At 38.9% G+C, this 22,316-nt stretch overlaps 1 protein-coding gene across 5 annotated transcripts in view; it reads left to right on the top strand.

Annotated features, from left to right (window-relative positions):
• The window catches only part of DENND2B (DENN domain containing 2B), a 179,139-nt gene that overhangs the window by 2,891 nt on the left and 153,932 nt on the right, over window positions 1-22,316 (top strand). For 4 of the 5 annotated variants that reach the window (XM_019812031.3, XM_045038929.1, XM_045038930.1 and 1 more), the window contains exons 3-5: window positions 18,145-18,404; window positions 18,669-18,792; window positions 20,082-20,214. The gene's annotated coding sequence lies outside the window, so the exon portion shown is untranslated. The remainder of the gene's footprint in view (window positions 1-18,144; window positions 18,405-18,668; window positions 18,793-20,081; window positions 20,215-22,316) is intronic. The other variant, XM_045038931.1, reaches the window with a different exon arrangement.

Here is a 22,316-nt window from a genome sequence, read left to right as displayed (position 1 = left end):
TGCCAGAGTTAGACAATGATTTATACTGTACATACCAGAGAATGTATAAATCATTTTATTTGACAGGTGGTATTTTTATTTCTTCAACAGACTTAGGGAGCTTTAGAATCATTACAGCTTTGTAAAGTAGTATTATAGACTGAGTTATTAGATCATTCATTTTGCCTGATTACATCAACTCATTGGGTTTTTGGAGAATGAAAGAAAGTCATTATCAAAATTGTCATCTTGATTATATAGATTAAAGAAAATGGATCAAAGTTCTGAGAATTAGCTTTCACAACCTGTTAAAAATTAAAAAATTGGAAGTTAAAAAATTGATTGCAGAGCAGGAATGATTAGGGAAAAGTTTTGTCATTTTAAAAACCATCAGAGATTAAAGGAATAGTAATTTTGGTGGATATAAATAGTTGGAATCCATGTGGAGTTTTAAAAAAACTACCTTATTGAGTTGAGGTATGATTTACCTTACATTACATTATATTCACCTGTTTTAAGTGTATAATTCAATAAATTTTAGTAACTGTACAGAATTTTTGCAGACATCACCACAATCCAATTTTGGAACATTTCCATTACCTGAAAAAGATCCCTGTGCCCACCATATGCAGTTAGTCTCAGGTCCTATCTCTAGAACCAGGCAACCATTATTCTGCTTGCTATTGCTATAAATTTGCCTTTTCTAGGCAGCTCATATAAATGAATCATACAGTATGTGACCTTTTTTGTTTGGCTTCACTTAGCAAAATGTTTTTGAGGCTCATCCATGTTGTGGCAGGTATCAGTACTTCATTCCTTTGTATGACTGAATAATACTCCATTATATGAATATCCTACATTTTGTTTATCCAGTCACTAGTTGATAGCCATTTTAATTGTTTTCACTTGAGGACTGTTATGAATAATGCTGCTATGAAAGATTAGGTACGAGGCTTTGTGTAGGCACAGATTTTAATTTCTCTTGAGGAGACACTTAGGAGTGGAATTGATGAGTGGTTATGTTAAATTTATGTTTAACATTTTAAGAAACTGCCAAATTGTGTTCCAAAGTGGCTGTCTCATTTTAAATTTCCACAAGTGTTGTATGAAGGTTCCAGTTTTTCCAGACCCTCCACAGTACTTGCTATTGTTTGTCGTTTGATTAGAGTCATTCTACTGGGCGTGCAGTAGTAGCTCATTGTGATTTTAATTTGCATTTCTTTAATGACTACTGATGTTGAGCACATTTTCTTGTAGCTATTAGCCATTCCTATTCTATTGTCTATTCAGTATGTCTATTCAATAGATGTCTCTTCGATGTCTATTCACATCTTTTGCCCATTTTTTTAAATGTTTATTTTTGAAAGAGTGAAAGTTGGGGAGGGGCGGAGAGAGAGGGTGACAGAGGATCCAAAGTGGGTTCTATGCTGACAGCAGTGAGCCCGATATGGGTCTTGAGCTCACAAATTGTGAAATCATGGCCTGACCCAAAGTTGGCCACTCAACCAGCTGAGCCACCAAGGCGCCCCAACCTTTTGCCCATTTTTAATTGACTTTTTAAAAAGTTATTATTGAGTTATAAGAGTTCTTGCTCTGAACAAGAATTCTTGATCAGATGTATGATATATAAGGATATTTTCTCAGTCTGTGTCATGTTTTTCTTAATGGTGTTTTTTTGAAACACATCTTAAATTTTGATGAAGTCCATTTCTTAATTATTTTTCTTTTATGGATTGTGCTTTTGGTAGCTAGAAAATCTTCTTGCCAAATGATCTGTGTACAAGTTGGGGAACAAAACATCAAGTCTGCTATGACTTACTTTCTGTTGTGTGCAAGTCCTCACATTCAGGCAGTGAATACCTAGGACACGTGCACACCTTCCAGACCACCAAGGATGTGTGAGAGTTTATCAAGGTCCACTATGGCTAGCATGCTCCTGGGTCTCACTGTTAAATTTCTGCTGGTCTGTTGCTTACCCCAACCAATACTGCAGTCTCAGCCAGCTGTGATGTTGATTTTCCCCGATTGTTTACCACCTGTTTTCTAAGGTCACTTGTTTCTGACAATACCCTAGGCACCAGATCAAGTCAGTGCCCTCCAACGGTAGAACTACTGATTTTCATGACTTGTCCTGTCTTAACAGAACTACTGTGTTGGCGCTGGGGTCAGGGACAGGGAGTGGGAACAGCCTCTGTTGTCCCAGAGTCCCACTTTTCTCACAGAGGTTCAGTAGTTTTATTATTTATTTATTTTAAAAATAAATGCTTTCCAAATGTTTATTTATTTATTTTGGGGGAGAAAGAAGAGAGAGAGAGACAGACAGACAGACACACCATGGTGGGGGAGGGGTGCAGAGAGAGAGAGGAAGGGAGAGAATTCCAAGCAGGCTCCACACTCAGCATGGAGCCTCACATAGGGCTAGATCTCAACGACCCGTGAGATCATGACCTGAGCTAAAGTCAAGAGTCAGATATTTAACCAACTGAGCCATCCAGGTGCCCCCAAAATAAGTGCTTTTCAATTTGTTGTGTACCTCTGGTCAATTTCCAAAAAAAAAAAAAAACCCAAAAAACAAAAAGGCTGAAATGCTTTTTTTTGACAATTTTGTATAGTTTTTTGTGGCTTTGGACAGATGATTTACCAATCTCCTTAATCTATCATTCTGGAATTACCCCTAGGTAGAGTTTTAATGTCCTAAAAACTGACACTATATATCCTGACTGATGTAGCAGCTTTTTAAAAATTAATATTTAGATCTTACCATTCCCTTCCAATTTTACATCCTTCCTAGCTTTTTAAAACACAATTGTTGACTCTCTTGAGGTTTACTTTTACATATTCTTTTAGGATGAAATTTATATTTATTCTTTCTATCAGTATTTCTTTTTTTTTTTAATTTTTTTTAATGTTTATTTATTTTTGAGACAGAGAGAGACAGAGCATGAACGGGGGAGGGTCAGAGAGAGAGGGAGACACAGAATCTGAAACAGGCCCCGGGCTCTGAGCTGTCAGCACAGAGCCCATCGTGGGGCTCGAACTCACAGACTGTGAGATCATGACCCGAGCTGAAGTCGGACGCTCAACCGACTGAGCCACCCAGGCGCCCCTCTATCAGTATTTCTTTATTTGTTCAGTGGTCATTTAAGTCTTTGTTCTATATTGATGTTGGAATGTATATGCATTTCAGGAAGCTCTTATAAGTCGAGTAGGAAGCCAAATTTCCAGGGTTGGAATTACAACATTTTTGAGTAAACCTTGGTTATATATTCTGGTCTGTGCTAAAGTCTATCTAATTATAATTATAGGTGTATCCCATTTTAAGAAATAATAGAAATACATTTAAAAATTTAATAAGTAATATGGTGATTATATTATTTAAAATATGCTGTTCACACTCAAATATTCTTATCCTTCAGCTTGTGACTTTTTTTCCACTTATACACCATCCTCTTAACATTATGTAGACAACATAAAATGGTCTACAGAAAAAGTTTCTGTATTTTTTTTTTTTCCTTATGAGACCCAATAGTAACTAAGGCAAAGATGTCCTATTTGGGAGAGATGAGACAGATTGGGGGGATATTGAAAGTTATGCCTGGTGGCTGTGGACAATGAACGAGGATCCCAAAGTTGAGATGGCTCAAATTATTATCTGAAGTTGATTATAGGATGAGGCATGGCAGGTAGAGAGGTATGTCACCTTTTGTACTACTCTGTTCCTTGGGCCGGGGAAATTTTCTCTTTATCGTGGACTGGGCAAGATTGGGCATAAGGTGAGTGGGGCAGAGGATGCTTTCATTATGAGGAAGGAGGAGAAGAATATAGTAGCCAAATAGAACATGCAGCCTTGTGGAGAGAGGAGGTGCAAAAAGCTCGCTAGGCTTGACACAGGGCAGAAGATTTCCCTGGCTGATAGTAGGCGTTCTGAGTCAACAGCTAGATCCTCATCTTCCTTTTTGGATTTTAAGAAAGTAAAAGTCAAGTGAGGTCAAAGGATTATTTAATAAATGTGATAGCCAGATTTGAGGGTCCATTATCTGATGCATAACATGGACAGAGGGACAGAAGGAAATGGACTAGAGAATGTTTCAGACTAATTGGTTTTAGGTGTGGTCCTCTGACTAACTTATTCTTTGACTTAATTTTTGTGCTGACATCTCATTTTATAAGTCCTAGCTTAGTCTCAGTGCTAGCACTTATAAAATGAGATGTTAAAACAAAAATTAAAATCATGGATGTGAAATACTTGGAAAGACACATTGCTACATAAATGTAAGAAAATATCATTGTATAATGCTAAAATATTAAGAGCTACTGCTAAATGAAACTTTCTCATAAGATAAAGCTTCACCAAAATTGCAATGAAAATTAATGGAAAGTTGAGGTTTAATTTACCACAGATTTCAATATGCATGTATTGAGTCTATGCTCGCTGAACAGTTGAGGTTCTTGTGTGTTAAAAGTGAAGGACAGATCACTTAAGTGACATAAACCCTATAGGTACCACAATTTTAAAATCCTTTTCTGCTTACTGTGTTTATGATGCTAGTTTAAACTGAGTACATTTGCTTTGTAAGAATCCAAAGGAGAAGATTTTTCCAAAAAAAGATGATGGTCTGTTTATCTAGGCCCTCCAAAAGCATTTCCTGCCAGGCAGTTGACATGTAGCCTTGGCACAATTTCAGAAAACTATTTGCTTCTGTTTACCCTTCCAGATACAGCATCTCCTAGGAATTGAGATGAGGAATCTCCTTTAACTCTTTTAAACTTTATAAAGTTTATGTAACACTTTTGGGTCTCCTCTTTATGTTAGCACAATGAAAATTCCTGTGTCTTTAAATTCTAAAAAAAATGCCTCCGTTTTAGTAATTGACTAGCAGAGAAGTCAAAGCCTTAAAGTGAATTAACCCGATAAAATGTAATTAGAATATTCCTTTTCCCATATGATTGTTAAGCTAAGTCTCCTTTTCAGAAAACTCAATGCAATTATATCTGAATATATAAAACTTATTAATCATGGGATAAGTGTTAACATTTGCAAAATCCTTCTTCACTAAGAAACAGAACCCACTATTGAGTTTTTCTGAAGAGTATGCTCTGCTTAATTGACTTATAATATTTTTCTTTTTCTTTTCATGTAACATTTCAGAAATATTTTCTGAAGTGAGATAATAGTATGTTTAAAAAATAAAAATTACTCAAAATTTTTATTCCTTTTAGGGAGTCAATTTGTTTCTAAATGTTTTTAATATTCATTATATAGTTAGGAATATAAGAGCATATTACAGCTTTATTGTGACCCCAGAATGCATGCTATTTTATTTTATTTATTTATTTATTTTTTCCAACGTTTTTATTTATTTTTGGGACAGAGAGAGACAGAGCATGAACGGGGGAGGGGCAGAGAGAGAGGGAGACACAGAATCGGAAACAGGCTCCAGGCTCTGAGCCATCAGCCCAGAGCCTGATGCGGGGCTCGAACTCCCGGACCGCGAGATCGTGACCTGGCTGAAGTCGGACGCTCAACCGACTGCGCCACCCAGGCGCCCCGAATGCATGCTATTTTAATTAAGTATAAATGTATCTTTGAGGGAATGTGACAGCCAGTGTATTAATATAAAGATGAGAAATTTGAGATACAGGAAAAATACAGTAACTTCAGTACCTACTACAGTTAAATGTTGGCAAATTTAGGTCCTCTCTGCACACTGTTGTTAAATATATTAATTATTACTTACCTTCTTTGTCCTACCAGAATGAACTAAAAAGGATTCTAAAACTCTAGCCAGCACCAGGGTAGGCAGCAGTAGATGAAGAAGGATAAGAAGCTGTGATGACCCCGAAATGAATGGCATGGGAAGGTGGCAAGAGAATAGTTTATGATCAGGCCTAGGCTGGGGAACTGGAGCCAGGTAAGTGGTTCAGATTCAGAGCGTATCCATGATCCAAGGTCAGAAGAAGGCCATGAATTGGAACAAGATGACTACTGAATGGCAAGGATCAGGGCAAGCAACAGATCAGAGACAAAAGTACAGGAGATTGGCATACAAACACCAGTGAGATGGGCAGGTGGGGAATGATAAGCATATGTCCAAAGTTTGGGGTCTCAAATTTAAGGTTGCCTTTAGAATTTGTCCCATTAATACTCTGGACAGCATAGATCTCACATTTCCCACCCTCCTTTTCTCTGTAATTTACAAGGTTTCAGACATAGTTGGAAGACATGACCCTGCTTTTCCACAACTGATACTGAAGGCCTATGTGCTGAGATGAATGGCTCCCTGCAATAAGGGAATCAAGAGTCAACATAGTCTAGAGTCTAGAGAGTTCTGTCTTCGAGGCTGGAATTGTAAGGGCAAAATGATTTAGAAAAGATAGGGTCACCATTGTTATCATGCACAAAGAGTTATCTTGGTCTTGTGAATTGGGGACATTGGTCCATTCCATGACTTCTTATCTGTCTTGAAACCGTGTTGGTTCCCAGATTACCTGGCCCAGCAACAATCTGGGTACTGACTGACAGCCTCAGCCCAATCCTGTGAATCTATACCACCTTAATTTTTAGGACTTCCAGCTATATATTCCAGGGGAAGTAAAGAATAGGAGATCCAGAGTCAGGGTGAAACAAGCAGAATGACTGAGACAATCCTCTCTGTTAGTCAGGGAACTAGTACCACGGTCCTCTCAGAGACCGAGCTCATCCTCCCCCTCACTGCACTGTCTGTCATGGAGTAGGTCCTTAATAAATTTTGGTTGAATATTGAATTATTGCAGGGGCCTACAAGTGATGAAAGTAACTTAGTGGGAGAAGGAGTGGGAGAGGAACTCCTGACATAGGCACAGAGCCTGAATGCAGCTTTCATATATGAGAAAGATGAAACTGTATTGCTAGGGATGTCCTAGAAATAAATGAAGATACAAAGAAGTTATTAACGTACCCATGGTTATAGAGCCATCCAGGGCAGCACTAGAAATTTACCGAGTGTCTTTGTTTTCAGATTTATGCTGTGTACACTAAACAAATGGTTTGCAAAGATTCAAAACAGTGCTTAGGCCAGCAAAAAAAAATTTTTTTTAATTAATATAAAGTTTGAGTAAGTAAAATTTTGAAGATGATGGAATCTAATTGATAACTTCCTTACTCTTTAACCTGTAGATAATCTCCCTTTTAAAAGTGTTCATTATAGTAGTGATTATGCAGAGAAGAAGCCTGTGATGAAAATGTGGTATAAAATTGTGTTCTTTGTTCAGCAAGTTAAAACAAGCTGGTCTGTAAGCAATTATTATCTTCATCAAAATTCCTAGCTCTAATGTTTTGGCTTCATTGGCCCGGCACGTATGCCTTCTTGAACAATTGGATGGATTTAAAACACTTATGAGATGTTTGTGCTTATATCTTAACATAGCATCAGTTCAACAGGAAAGAGAGAGAGAAAAAAAGTAACATTTGGCATTAGGGCATGGTTTTAAAAAGAAAATCAAACCAAAACTAAAGTAAACAAAAATCCCTTACAGCGCTTAAATCCCTGTATACGAATGAACATTCTTTATTGAGCCTTGTAATGCCTTCAGTAGCCATGCTGTAGTTAGTGTTCAGGAGTGTCTTTCTGTTCCTTACTCTTTAATCACCTCATGTTTCTGGAAAGATTACTGGAGGGTTGGCTACCCGTTACTAACATTTTTATATGGGTGATGCATTCTAAAGAAATCTCTTCTTGCCTTTTTTGCTATATTTTTGGTTATTCCAAACAACAGCAACAACAAATATATACTGTAATCTAAGGAAACTCTTCAGGTGCCTGGTTGGGTAAGCAGATGATTTAAAAGTGAATTAGCTTTTTAAATTCTGAATTTGCATATGTGTGAGTGGCTATGAAGAATGTGCCTTTGGATAAGATTGGGAATGTTTGGTTAAAAAATAATAACCTTTTAAGATTAAAAATATTCACAGGTGCATTTTTAAGCTTATATAATTTTTTCTAGGGGGTTGGGTTTCTGTTTGCATTCTTTGGTTAGCTAATGATCACATAATCTAATATTTATACTATATATTCTTTTGAAATTACTGTAATGCAACAGCCATTTATTGGGTAGCTGTCATTTACTAGATATTGAAGATGGATACACCTTCAAGAGGTACACATTCTAGCAGAATCAACAGATTGGGTGTCATGGTGAACAATACTTGTGAACAGATGTTCTGGGCTATGGACTGTGCGTTGGGTGCAAAGAGAGGGAGTAATTCATTCTGCCTAGGAGCAGGCTTTACTGAAAAGGTGACCTTTGAGTTGGGCCTATCAAAAGTGTTAACCTTCTTGACATTTTCAGGAAATGACAAGTGATTTATGAGACTGAGCATAATGAAGCCAATATGTAGAGTCTGATAAAAGAGTTAGAAGGAAAAATGTACAAAATTTGCCATAAGGTAGAAGAAAAAGACAATGAGATGGACAAATAAAGGATCAATCTAGGAGGTCCAACATATAAATAGGAGTTCTAGAAAGAGAAATTAGAGAAAATTAGGGGAGGAAATCTATGAAAAACAAAACAAAACATTTATTGGAACTAAATCAAGGAATATGAGCCTCCAGATTAAAAGGGCCCACTTTTAATGTGGAACATTAACAATGTTAGAACAATGTTTGAAAAAGTACCCATATGCAGGCACATCATCATGAAATTTCAGATTTCAGATAGAAAAGATCCTCCAAGCTAGCAGACACAAAAAATGCATTATATTTCCCAGCTGCAATACTAGAAAGCATATGACCAGTAGAACAATAACTTCTAAAATCTGAATAAAAAATATTTTTTATTTAGAATTCTTTACCAGACTAAACTGTCAGTCCAGTGGGAGAATAGTTTGAAATCATTTTCAGCCTTGTAAATTATCAATTTTTTTTTTTTACCTTCTATGTACCCTTTCTCAGAAACTACAACAGGGATCGAAAAAGAAAGAGGAAGACATGAGATGCAGGAAACAAAAGATCCAACATAGCAAAGTTATTCTTCAAAAGGAATAGGCATGCTTCTGGGATAAGAGATAGGGAGGCAAGCAGATGCATTTTGACATAGTAGAGGAATGTCAAGGAAAGTACACCTCTGCTTTTTCAGCGATGAGGGCAAGGTTGCCTGCTAACAGTAATTGGTTAGAAGTTTTGAAAATATACAAACTTGGGACAGTTGTTGTGGAAAGCAAGAAAAGAATCTTAATCACTAGGAATAATGAAAAAAGGATTGTTGAGCAGTATTCAGTACAGTGAGGCGGTTTGTAGTGAAGCCTGTCAGTTTCTTTTGCACCTTTCAGTAGGTTTTCAGAAATCATAAAGGTACTTTTTGTCAGTCAACTTCAATGCTCTTTATCAGAGATCACTTTTTCCTGAGATGCTCTGAAGATTTGTTTTTATAACACAAACTGAATTTTGGTTGGTAAAGGATCAATTTCCTCATGGTATTAGATCTGTATGCTGGAAAGCTGAGACTCTTAAAAAATTACAATTGGTAGTAAAAATCACACACACACACACACACACACACACACACACACACACACACACAGAGGTTAGAGTGACAGCTTCCAATGCATCTGTAACCCAGACTTTTTGAGCCCTTAAATCTTGGCTCTTTAAGTCTTGATGACTTGAAGGTTGGTTGATGACTTAGATACTGGGGAGGAAGGAACTAAATAAAGACCGAATGGAATGCTAGTTATTCTGCAAGAAAAGAAAAGAGGAAAGAAAGGAGGAAATAAGATAGATGTGAGTGCTGGGAAGAGGTTGGCCTTCCAGGAGACTGAGGGCAGCTCTGTCCTCTGACTTGAGTGTATCAGCCATGTTTCTCAAGCTAACAGAGATGTTGGGGTAGATTACACTTAACAATAGGGTAGGCACATACAAACTGTCACCCCCTTCTTATTGATGTTTAAATTTTCAAAGTCATAACTATGACTATACAAATGGTAATGTGAGTAACTTTTTCATAATTATTTTAACAGAAGCTCTCTAAGCATTTATCATTCCATTTGTTAAGAAAATAGTTATTCTATTATACTGTTTGTTTGAATCCACTAAGCATGTAATTTTGGTCATCTCTGAGCTAGACATCTTTTCCTTGACTCTAACCTGTAGTCTAGAATCTCCCATAGAGTTTTTTTCAATTATAACTGCCTAGACCCTACCTCTAGAGATTCTGCATCAGAATCTCTAGACATGTCCTGGACTACAGCATTGCATTTTTATAAACTCCTCAGATGATTTTTCCCCCTGAGGACACATATTTTATTCTTTAAAGAAATATAAAGGAATTGGAAGAGGACTACAGTTCTCAGGTGATTTCTGATGTGCACCAAGGTTGAAGACTATCTTTGTTTCTAATTTACTCAGCACATTGCATCCATAATTATATTCTTGAAATGCACATCATGTTACTCTTTTCCTCAAAAGCATTGTCTCTTCATGCCCTTCAGAATAAGATTCAAATTTCTTAGTACTGCTTTTTTAGCCTTCCTAGATCTGACCCTGTGTCAGTCAGAGTAGGTTTAGCCTATGCTGCAATAGCAACCCCTGAAATTTCAGTGGCTTAAGACAATAAAAGTCTATTTCTTGGGGCACCTGGGTGGCTCAGTCAGTTAAGCATTTGACTCTTGATTTTGGCTCAGGTCATGATCTTGCAGTTGTGAGATCCATGCTGAGCATGGAGCCTGCTTGGGATTCTGTCTCCCTGTGCCCCTCCCCTGTTGTCACTCACTGTCTCTCTCTGTCTCTGTCTCTGTCTCTCAAAAAAAGTCTTATTTCTTACTCATATAACATGTCCAGCATGGGTCAATAGGGAGGCACTACTTTATTCAGTGACCCATTCTGCCCCATTGTCTCACATGGCTTTGGATCTGTGTGGTTAGAGAAGAGAGGCATGCACATCTCTTACTCATTCCTTTTCTTTTTTCTTTTCTTTTTTTTTTTTTTTTTTAGGTAGGCTCAACATCCAACATGGGGCTTGAATTTATGACCCCAAGATCAAGAGCTGCATACTCTACTAACTGAGCCAGCCAGGTTCCCCTCTCACTCATTCTTAGAAATTTTGGCCTGGAGGTGACATGAGTCATTTCTGCTCACAACCTGTTGGCTAGAAAGTCATATGGCCCTACCTAATTGTAGGGTGAATGGAACATATAGACTTCTGGGGACTGGGCAGGATATTAGTAAGCATTTGTTGTATCTACCACAGACCCATATCTCCCTATTTTTTTTTTTTAAGGTTAAGTTGGACTTCATACAACTTCATAAAAATTAACCATTTGAAATGTAGAATTCAATGGCATTAATTGCATTCACGATGCTGTGCAACAATCACTTCTGTCTAGTTCCAAAACATTTTCATCACCCCTAATGGAGACCCCATACTTATTTCTCCCTCCCTCCAGCCCCTGCCAACCACTAATCTTTTTGTCTCTTGGATTTACCTGTTTTGGATAGTACATATAAATGGAATAATACAATATGTGGCCTTTTGTGTTTGGCTTCTTTCACTTACGTAATGTTATCCAAGTTCATCCACATTCTAGGATGTTTCAGCACCTCATTCCTTTTTGTGGCCAAGTAATATTTCAGTATATGAATATACCACATTTTGTTTATCAATTCATCTGTTGATGGACACTTGGGTTGTTTCTACCTTTTGGTTATTGTGAATAGTGCTATGAAAATTCATGCACAATTAATTTGAACACCTGTTTTCAGTCCTTGCAGTTTATACCTAGGACTGAAATTGTGGGGTCATATGGTTATTCTATGTTTAACTTGTTGAGGAACCACCAAACTGTTTTCCACTAATCTTCCCTTTTAGCCTCTGTTACTCTAGTCAAATGAAGAGCAGTCATTGTTCTTAAAGTTAGTAGTTCACAGCTCAGGCAATTCCTGTGGTTTTGAATTATCTCCTCCTCTTTTCTATTTATTGAAAAGAAATTGTAACAATTACTTAAGATTCAGTTCCGACCCTCTTTCCATCAGTTTTTGGGAGGAAAGTCTACTACTGCAAATTCCTCTTTTTTTCTCCTCTTTATCTCTTTTATAACACATATTTTATTCTGATATATTGTTAATATGTACCTTCCTCACTAGATTTTAGATTTGCTTATATGACTTATCTCTTTTATGCTCCATTGATGTCAAAGACAGTTTTTTGCAGGTGTTTAATAAATGTTTGTTGAGTGAATAAAGAAGTAAATAGCTATAGCTATTTTTTTTCTCATTTGCTGTAGGTTCTTTTTTTTTTTTTGCAAGTAATATGGAAAATTACTAGAAGAGATCACATTCTCACAATTCTTATTTCGGGGATGCTTTTGGGGCAAAGTTTAGTGAGCTTAGTGACAGAGATAAATCATTCTTCAATCTAGCGATATTTTGATTAGATCTAAAACTGATACCATTGGAACAAAAATTGGTAACTAGTGTTTCAAATCAGTAAATTTTTAGACTTTCATTTCTTCCAATTAAAAATTATCTTTAAGCCCCTGAGAGAAGAAAAAGGACCATTCAGCAAGACATACGAGTGAGGAGACCTTTCAGTCTTCGTGAGCTTTTCTGAGCTTTTTCTTGTTTCCTGTCCATCTAAAGAGCATCCAGTATCTCATCTTATTCTTTATTCTCTCCCAGGTCTAGCCTGCCCAGCCTCATCAGTCAAACAGTCCTAACACTTTCTTTAAGTAAATAGTAAATAGCCTGGTATTTGGAATAAAACCCCAAATAGCATTACAGAGCAAAAAATAAATGGACCTAGGTCAGACTAAACCTTTTTGTAAGCTGATTATAGGAAAAGAAACTTGATTTTATGTACTATATCTCTCATACACTTAGGAAGGGGAGAGTGAAAAGTACTACATGGTATTCAGGCAAGGAAACAGATTCTGTTCTGAAAAAGGGGATAAGGGAAACTGTTCAGTTAGCCCTTAAGTACTTTAACAAACTAATAGCTTATTTGTAGCTTTATGTTAAAATCCCAATTATAACACTTATGAAAGTAATAATCACTTAAATCCAAATGAGATTTACCATCTTGACAAAAATAATGTAAATCTTAAAACATAAGGTTCTTAAGATCTTTATTAATAACCTTGTAACTTATGTTAATTATATCTACCAAGAGTATACTAAGTCAATTTTCCCCCTTAAATTCTGTGTAGATATAAATAGAATCTTTCTCTTATTACAAAAGAAAAATTTCAGGTTGTGAGGGTATGTATATGCCAGAAGTTTTTGTACAGATTTTCACTGTCAGTCTATTAACACAGTAACAGAAGGAACTATTTATTGGAGGGCTTGTTTAAGAAAAACATAAAAATGAGGAAGTTATTTACAAACAGATGTGGCATTTTATAACCACATCTGCATGTTAACCAACATTGCTCGCTGAAGCTATTTTGTAGTCTGGAGTTGTGCGTACTAATGCTCATAAGTAAAATGAAGGTTGCAATTCTGCTAATCCTTCCAGTGGACTGAAATAGAGCGTGAACCCTTAGCTTTGCTCTAGAATGGAGATTCCTATCTTTTTTGAGATCTTGAACCTCTTTGATAATCCGTTATGGGCTTTGGACTTCTTCTCCCAAAAATGCGTTATACACAATAAATAATTTTATGTTCCCTTTGAATATCTCTGGAAACATATACAAGAAACTACAGTGATTGCCTGAAGAGAGGGGAGCTGGAGGACAGGAGTAGGAAGGAAGACTTCTCTTTCTCCAAATATCCTTTTATACTGTTTTTTAAGTTTTCAACCAGGTATATATCTTACATATACGTATACATATACGTATAAAAAAAAATATATATATATATATATTTTAAAGTCACAATGAAAAAATGTTTACATACAATTTTGGGTTCTGTGTTTCTTATACCCTACAATTAACAAAATTTTTTTAATGTTTGTTTATTTTTTTGAGAGAGAGAGAGAGAGCACGCACAAGTGGAGGAGGGGCAGAGAGAGAGGGAGACACAGAATCTGAAACAGTCTCCAGGCTCTGAGCTGTCAGCGCAGAGCCTGACGCAGGGCTCGAACCCATGAACCGTGAGGTCATGATTTGAGCCTAAGTCGGATACTTAAACAACTGAGGCCTCCCCCCCCGCCCCCCCCCCCCCCCCCCGCCATCGCCCCGGTGCCCCACTTATCCTCTACAATTTTAAAAACTAAGTAGCTTTTAACAGAATATACATTAGGTCAGTTACGGATTATCTTACTTGATTACCAAAGATAGAAATATAATCAATAGTTTCAGTGACCTATTAGTGCTATTGTTTGTTTAACAAAACATGCTGAGTCCTCAATGATCTGTTTTGAAATCTTGTTAAACTTTGTTTAGTAGGAATATACTTTTTTTAAACATCAGTTTAAGGATTTTTTTTTTTACTTTCAGAGGTAGGCTGTAAAGGCAATTGTGACTAAGGAAGTTGCTTATTGGGAGGAAAAGAGCTATATTATGTTTCAATTCATATAATGTCTTGCTTGATTTCTTTTGGGAAACCTGTGTGAGTGTGTGGTGATAGAGGGGCTTTCCTCTAAGGGAAAATTGGCCTATGTAGAACTGACAAAGATCTTACAATTAATTTAGTGTAGTGTTTCTTAACCTTGGAGATTCTAATTCAGTAGGTCTGGGACTACGGCCAGAAACTGTATTTCTGACAAGCTTCTTAGATGATTCTGAAGGGCTCTCAGCTTTAGGAACTAGTGTTCTAGTACATGCTATTATGCTTTACTGATTGCAAAAATTCGTCATAAGGATTCATACTACTGACATTTCAACTGTGTGAATGTAAGTCCCGTTCACCTTTTGAGGGTCTTGGAAAAGAGGAAAGTAAAAAGCCAGAGGGATGACCTTGATAGCTACTCCTGAGGCATGCTGGGCTTCTAGAGATTACAGATCAGAGTTGTTTTATATTGAAACTGGCCCTAAGTCTTAAAGCTTATGGAAAAAGTTCAAGGGTGAATATTGGGTGCTTTAGAAATGAGGTTCTACTCAAATGTAGGGGGAATGGAAACAGAATTGGATTAAATAGTACTTGTTGAGGTTATGGATTAATAATTAGTAATTATTTAGAGTGATTGAAAATTATTACTAAAATTTAATAATTAGTAATTGTTTAGAGTGATTTCAATATTTACCATTTAAGTTTAGTTATTTAAAACAAAACATAAAATTTTTATTAAAAATTTAAAGAAGGAAATGATATGTAGAAAAGCATGCCCTAGAAAACTTAAAGGTAGGTCATCTGGGCCAACCTTCTTGCCCAGTTGCCTGCCTTAGAGAAACCTGGTTATTTGGATCATGAAGCATAATAAGACCCCAATTCCCCCTTTAATTAAGATCACATATAATATTGTAGGCAGAGTATGTAGGAGGAAGTAACTGCTTCATGAGTACTAGACCTGCAAACCTGGAAGACTTCCTCAAAAATCTTAATCCCTTTGTCCCTCGAAGAAAAAAAAAAAACACTCCAAAGCAAAATCTATGAACCAGAAAACCCAAGCCACTCACCATGTTTAAGTGCAGGATTTAAAATAGCAAAAGGAAGTAAAGCCCATCTCTGTGATGTCAAGTGCTATTTTGGTATATAACAAAATAGTTGAATCATAAGTCCCTCAAAGTTAAAATATTAAACAGACTCTTAGCTATAAGATGTGTTGCCAGGCATCTGTATGGAATATAAGCATGTAATCAGAGTGTATTGTATTTCTCCACACAAAGAGAAGCAAAGCTACTGCTTCTAAAGATTAGGAAACTTTCATTAGACTGACAGAAGACAGTACAGAGGAAATGGCTTGGGGGTGGAGGCGATGTATTTGAGAGGATGAAAGGAACAGTATTCATACTATCCAAATTAGAGCCAGGATGTTTATGCTCAAATCTTGTCTTGGCTCTGTGTTGAGGGGACTGAATAATGGGGACTTGAGAAAGTGTATCTGGGAGATCCCTAAATTAGGCACCAAATATACCAAATTCCTCTTGTAAACTCTTCTTATTTGTGAATAAAGCCCAAAGCCAACTAATGCTAATTACCTCTTCCTCTTTTCTGTTGCTAGTATCCTTCCTAAAGCTGTTATTTCATTCAGTTGTTTACAAGTCACATGCCTCTACAGGATTGTCACCTTATGGGGAGTGGTTTTATTCATCTTTCATTTACTCAAACACCATGTACTTATTGTGCACATATTTCATGCTGGGTACTGTGCTAGGCACATAACAATGTAATTATTAGCAAAGATAGACTTGGTCCGAGTCCTCGAGCTTACATCTCCCTTAGTTTTGTCGTGTGATGTGGACGTTAGATTAATGTAAATTACTTAATTAGCGCCTTTTAAATTAGTATTAAAAACATTTCAGTTGTCAGTGTCTCTAATAAAATTTTGGCCAGTGTTAACTGAGACTGACATCAGTGGAGTTTAGACTTAAGACTATTAAATATAGCTGTATTTAAAAAACTTAAGGGATGTTAATTTTCTTTCTGAAAGAGCAGATCTAATTAAGGTTTTTCTTAAGAATTAGAAAAGCTCTATGTATAATTTGCAATAGCATTGGCAAAAAAAAAAAAAGAACTATTTGTATCTCATTATTGCCCTCTTACATTGCTTTAGTACACGTAGGAGGCAGCAGCAGCAGCTCTTGGAGATGAAAACAGTTACTGTCCTGGGTCTGAATAGAGAAAATCTTGATGCTTTCTTTTGGGATGGCTTTCTTTACAGTTGTCATTCATAAGAAAGGACTTTAATAAGTAGAAGTTTTAATAGTCTTGCAAGTGAGAAACTTAAGAACCTCCTTATACAGCATAAGGAGCTGCAGGTGGAATTTGCCTGGAGTGTTATTACATTCTGTGGCTTGTGTCCCCTAAGGATTCTTCTACATGAATTCTCTTGTTGCTTTTGGAGAGTAGAACCACCCTAATTTGAGACTGAAGATTGGAGAAGGCTAAGTCCATCCATATATGGCCTTGGTCTCCTGAAGGGTTCAAGTACTTCACTAAACTAGAGGAGAAACTCACTGCTAGATTTTGAATTTGGAGTAAAACTTGTTTTGATTTGCCTAGTTTCAGGTTGTCATCTGTATTTTCCAGTGTGCCTCAACAATGGAAACCTTGGGTTTTCTTAACGTAGAATCAATTCACTTTACCAAGAGCTGATATATTTTTCACACACAGACAACTGTGTTACTCTGTGTATAAGGCCTTCTGCTAGAAAGGCCAAACGTATTCTCTGGCACTAATATTACAAGATAAAGAGTTTGTGCCAGTGATTTATATTAATATCCTTTTCGGGCAAAGGAACAATAGACTTTATCGGTTTGATTCTTGCCACTATTTCTGTTTGATCATGAACAAGTTAAATTATTTTTAGGATGTATCTTAAAGTCCCCATTATTATTATTTTTGAGCAAGAGAGAATGTGAGCGAGTAGGGGAGGAGCAGAAGGAGAGGGAGAATTCTAACCAGGCTTAATGCTCAGCGCAGAGCCAGACTCTGGGCTTGATCCTCACATCTTTGAGATCATGACCTGAGCTGAAATCAAGAGTCTAATGCTCAACCTACTGAGCCACCCAGGTGCCTCCCTGCCCCCACCCCCTCCCCACCATTATTTCTGAGCTGAATAAATCCCTCTTTCAGACATGTGACAATTGAATTGGCCTGGGCTTTGAAACATGTCTTGGCCTTTATAGCCTGTTTATCTTCATTCATATACATTTGCTCCTTCAAGCTATAACTAGGTTTGTGAAAGTCAGATTTGTGCATTCCAATATCAAAGTCTATTTATAGTGATTTATGGGATGAGAAATTGGGTAACATGGGTTCCTAACATCCCACCAAGTATGTGTGGGTTTGGATTTTAAGTGGTTTGCATGATTCTTTTCCAAGTGGATTGTCACACTGAGTTAACAATGTCTTTCAGAATTCCACTAATAAATCACAGATTCTCACTGCTAGTATTCCATTGCTTATTTAATGACACCCTATTCTAGTTTTGGGTTTTGCAAGCCAAATGGAGTATTTAAAACAAAATCTCAGAATGCCCTTGGAACTTTCGGTTCAGATCAAACTCCTTGGAACCCTACTGCTCTCAGAGTTCCTCTGCCACTGTTGGCAGTACCAAACGTAGCTTCTTGTAATGTCTTTTTGGGTTTTGCAGGGCTGCCCCAGGCCAAGGGCTGGAAGAACGGAAAGAGCTCATCGGTTTGTTTGAAGGCAGACAAGCTGTACAGGCGGCTTTTCCCAGACTCTCCCAGCTCCGGCTTTTCATGCATACCAGCAGAGCCGCTTTTTTCCTCCAGTGATTGAAACCATCTGGACTGCAGGGGGGTCACGTGTGTATGAGAAAATGACATAAAGTTTCAGATCCCCTTGTGTTTTGCTCCAGACCCAGACAATTCTTGTTCGGATGGTGCCGAGGTGAGGGCCGTCCGGTTTGTGGGCCAACTCTTCATCCTGCCCCCCACCTCCATTTTCCCAACCCCAGCACACCCTCCCCCCGCCCCCCCAAGCTCCACACTCTCAGCGCGGGTTTTCTTGTTCACTCCAGTGCCTTGGAGCACACCCCGCCACCGGGCTCAGCAGCCCACCCTCTCTGTCTCGGGTGGAGGCACACCTCCTCCACGCCCCCCTCCACTCAAATCTGTGCTCCCTCCCATCTGTCTCCCCCTGGCCCGGCCGCAGCCCCGGGCGCGGATGCCTGCCCGACCACCGCCCTCTCTCCCGGAGCGGCTCCTCCTCCGGGCTGCGCGGCTCCAGACAAGCCCCCATCAGTGCGAGCGCCCAGCCTGGCTGGAGAACTCAAGAGGTAAGAGCGTCCGGCCGCCGCCCTGGCTTTCCCAGTCCGTCTTCCCTCGGGAGGGGGTGGGGTGCCCGTGCCCTGGCTCCCGCGGCGGGCGGGCAGGAGGGGCGCCGGTTCCGCTCTGCCGCGCCCTGCCCGCCGCTGCAGCCCTAGCCCTTTTCCCGCTATTCACCGCTCCTAGCCCCGGCCAAGTTTCAGCTCTGTGAGTATTCGCGCCGGGCGCCCACACTCGGGGGCCTCTGCAGGCGCAGAAGAGCAGGGCGGAGGGGCAGCTCGGCGGGGCTGGTGGGGACTGCCCTCTGGGCGGTGGGTCGGGGCAGCCTTTCCGGCGGGCTGGGGCCACGCAGTTGGGGGTGGGGAGCAGGGAGACCAGGGATCTGGGGAAGTGCAAAGCTGCGGTGCGCGGAGGAGACTGCGGGCAGTCCCGGAGGGCCTGTGAGTGGGTTTCGCGTGCAGCCGCCGGTTGGTCCCCTGGACTCGCCAAGCTGCTCTGCCGTGGCTGTTGAGCCCTAACCTGCGGCTGTGGTGGTTGTATGCAGGCTCCTTGAGGGACGCCCGCGCGCGCGCGCGCGCACACACACACACACACACACACACACACACACACACACACACACACGGAACTCAAACAAAGGAAAATTAACTTTGCACTCTATGACTTTAACAAATTAAACTGCAAGTATTGGTGAATGATTAGCTTTCCTTTTTTGTCCTTCACCTGAAATGCACTAAGTATTAAAGATGTATTTTTTAAGTGACTCAAGACTAGCCAATGTTTGTGCTACCTTATCCAAGAATTTAGTAATTTAGTAGAATTTAAGAGACTGAACATTTTCAAGTGTTTCTAAGGATTATTGCATTTTCCTGGGATCTTTATACGAATGTAGTTTACAGTTACTTGGACATGAATAAAACAACTTCACTAACTGAGAGAATTTGTTTTAATGCTGCCTTAGTCTAGCTCTTGGTTTTATCCCATGCAGGTGTTTCTCTTGTTTGGGCAGCAGGGTCTTGGGAATGGGAAAGAGGTCATTATCTCAGCTCCAGGACAGTTTTGAGTTATCTTTTATATGCACACACTTCGACTGGCCATCTTGGGATAGGGCCACAAGATTAAAACTCAAGTGACTGTGTTACTTTTTTCCCCCAAGTAGTATTTTCAGAAGGTGAATCCCTTCACTGATGAGATTTTTCAGAGACGGGTTTCTAAAGAACCTGAAATAGTCTAGATTTCAGAAAGCTGATCAAAGGTAGAAACCAAATTGCTCATAGTCTGTCTCCCGTGCTGAATTAAGGACTGCACAAAGAAGGAGCTTAAGAAGAGCCTGTTGAATGCATGGAGTGAAGTAAAGGCTTCCTGGACTCTGCTGGCTTGTCTGAGAGTTCCACTGTGACTACGTAGATACAAGCGTCCTTTTCATTTATCTGGTAACTATTACCCTTGGAAAAACTCCCTAAGATATGGGGGTGATTTGTTCAAGTGCATATGGGAAGTGGTGTTATCTTCAAAGTATTTTTTATGGAACACTTGGTGACTGGCTGATAATTAGTAAAAACTTTGCTCTTGGGTTTGTGGATTCATTGGGGAAAGAGGGGTGACACATAAGAGAATAAAAATTTTAGATCCATTGGCTTAGAATATAAGAATTAATTATAGAAGCTCAGAGGAGAATATGATTATGAACCAGAGTGCCTTTAAGGAAGAGAAGGCATTTCAATTAGGCCTTGAAGCAAAGCATGGCTCTAAACCTGGTGGAGAGTTGCTAGGGAGAGTTTCCAAGAAGAGAGACAGTAGATCATTTGGATTGGAGCTGGGGAGAAATGTGATGCTTACTGAGCATCTTACTCGGTGCCACATGCTACACTCTCTCGAAGTAGGTATTGTTACTCTTGTCTTAAAGAGAGGGAATTCTTGTTTTACAAAGAGAAGAGCTGAAATATAAGTAACTTGCTGAAGATCACACAGGAAGTGAGTGGTAAAGCTGGAATTCTAACTCCTGGTTGTCTACCTCTAAAGTTTGTGCCTCCACAGCTGCCTTCCACAATGGGCAGTGGGAAGTTCAGTTGAAGCAGACTGGTCAGCTTGAATTCTGGCTCAGGAGTTGCAACTTTATCCTATATGCATGGTCTGGCTTTAAAGATTTTTGAGAAAAGGAGTGATGGGCAAAGCCATTTTTTGAAGATTAATGTGACATCAGGGTACAGGATTTGTAACTTGCTCATCACAGGTAAGGTGCAAGATGTAGTTCTTAATAAAGGAGGTTAAAAAAAAAAAAGTGAATGTAGGAAAGATACCTGGATGTTTAAATTCCTGGCCTCTCCAGTAGCTTGGTTCAGTGGGTAAGACTTTGTTGCACTGACCACAGGGCTGCTGGGGATCTAGAAAAGAGCTGGATCTGACCGGGCAAACATTGAACTGGAATGTGTATGTGGGGCAACATGGTTTGTCCTTTATATTTCCCACATGTGTTGCAATGCTTTGGTGAAAGTTTTTTGTTTTGTTTTGTTTGTTTGTTTGTTTGTTTTTATAATTACCCTAGGACAGAGATCAATGTTATAATTTGTTTAAGAGCCTTTACTAAGTGGGAAAGTTGAGCTCCCAAACCAGGGCTTCTGCTCTAAAGATCTCATTTAAGTTGAGGTGTCCTTTCCCCCCAACATTTCCTTGTTTCCTAAAAATGCTGAATTTTAAAATTTGGTATTGCCAAGGTAAAAATGAATTGAGATTCCGTTTCTTAATAAAACCAGTTAAGAGAAAATGCACTTTATTTCACTTTTTTGTCATGGAGGAACAATAGGATGCCTTTGCAAAGTTACTGTGTGGGAATTTCAAAGGGATAGGAAAGCCAGGATTTAGAGATGTGCAGAGCTCTTCCTACCCCTCTACATTTCTTACCAGTAAGTTGTGTTCATATATACACTTAGAGAGCTTAGGGGGCCTTTGAATACCCAAGTTTATAGCTAGACCCTTTGATTCTCTGCAGATAATGGGCTCAGGAAGGGCAGCAGTGGGTGGAGCCATTTTATTAGAATTGTCTCCCACTTTGAATACAGTCTAGTGCAACTGGTTCTTCCTTGTGCGACATTTAGGCCTTTTTCTCTGAACTTGTCAGTACTCTAAAGAATTGGTTTTTAGGCAAGGGATGCCAGGTAGTGGGGGAGTTGTGCCCAAAAAAGGCAGAAAATCAAGTTGGTCAACTAGAGAATTTTTATTATTTGTTTGTTTATATATTTATTTTTGAGAGCAAGAGCTTGTGCATGTGCAAGCAGGGGAGGGACAGAGGGAGAGGGAGAGAGAGAATCTTAAGCAGGCTCCACAGTCAGTACAGAGCCAGACATGGGGCTCAATCTAAGGACTGTGAGATCATGACCTGAGCCAAAATCAAGAGTTGGATGCTTAACTGACTGAGCCACCCAGGCGCCCCAAGGATTTTTATTTTAATTAATGTTAGAGTCAACCATAGTTTTGTGTAAAATAAAAAATGTAAACCCAACATAGGATCTCGGTTCTCTATACCCATTTTTACCTT

The sequence above is a fragment of the Felis catus genome, chromosome D1 (genome assembly GCF_018350175.1).
Source record: "Felis catus isolate Fca126 chromosome D1, F.catus_Fca126_mat1.0, whole genome shotgun sequence".
NCBI classification, from domain to species: domain Eukaryota; kingdom Metazoa; phylum Chordata; class Mammalia; order Carnivora; family Felidae; genus Felis; species Felis catus.
Note: the sequence above shows the minus strand (reverse complement) of the source record. Positions and strands in the feature narration are given on the sequence as shown.